Consider the following 1,151-nt stretch of genomic DNA (forward strand, 5'->3'; position numbering starts at 1 on the left):
TTACTCTCTGATGAATTACACGGTGTCTAATTGCACCAGCGTATTGGTGACCAAATTGCTGCTGCAGGGCAGGGAAGGAATGCCCAGGACAGGATGAGCTCTGAGGGAGCAGCGGTGCTGTGCCTGCCTGCAGGGTGTGTGTTCCTGCCCCTCACACCTTCCCAGGGCTCGGTGCTTTCCTGCACACCTGGGAAATCAGGGCTTGAAGTCAGCCCAGAAGTGACGAGGAGATGAAGGGGACGAGGAGAGCCCTGCAGTCCCGGTGTGTCCTTGCCCTGGAACAAAGGCTGCAGGCTTCTCGTGTTCCCGAGATCCGCTGGTCTCCTCTCCGCTGTGTGTTCAGCCAGCAGCAAAGTTCAAAACGTGCCTCGTCCCGGCTCCTCTATGTGTCCTGATGTTGTGGGTTGTTTTCTGTGCTTTTTAAGGAAATATTTCTCTATTGACTTTTTAGTGTAATATAAAATTGAATGAATGGCATTTTTCTTAAGCCATTTGTAGCCTTAGGCCTTTAGTAAGTTTCCAAGCCGGCTTTGATGGGGGTGGCCGCAGACAGACAGCATCACTGAGCTCTCCCGCAGCACGGATGTCATGCCTCGGTCTGTAATGCCCGTCCCTGTTCGCTTTGAAGATTCATCTTAATGGTTTCTTTCTCTTGTTTCTGAATGGGAGCTGTTGTAGAAGAGCCAGAGTAAGAAAGCAGAGGCCGTGTCACGGGGCTCCGGGAGCCGCTTGTTCTCTGCCCCAGCCCCGAGCAGCCTCAGGTTCATCACCCGCTGCTCTCCGAGTGCTGCGGAAAGGCCTGCGATCATCCCCTGGCTGCTGCTCCTGCCTGGCGGCAGTGGGAATTACCGGGGGGGAGCATTCCCCTGCGGCTGGGAATTACCGGGAAAGCTCTGGGAACGGGGATACCCCGGTTTGGGGCGGAATTACCGGCAAGGCTATGGGAACGGGCTCCCCCCCCCCGGGCCGGGAATCACCGGGCCGCTCAGGAAGCGGGCCCATCCCGGTGTCCCGGGGGTGTTTCCGCCGCCCGGTGCCCGTCCCCCGCTCCCTTTACCGGCCCGGCCTCCCCGGCCCCGGCCCCGGCTGCCACGTCCCGGAGCCGGGCGGGGCGGCGGCGGCGCGGCCAATGGCGGGCGCGGCCCGGGGCG

The sequence above is a fragment of the Pseudopodoces humilis genome, chromosome 30 (genome assembly GCF_049639895.1).
Source record: "Pseudopodoces humilis isolate 2021_Gansu_Grassland_sample_001 chromosome 30, ASM4963989v1, whole genome shotgun sequence".
In the NCBI taxonomy this organism is placed as follows: Eukaryota; Metazoa; Chordata; class Aves; order Passeriformes; family Paridae; genus Pseudopodoces; species Pseudopodoces humilis.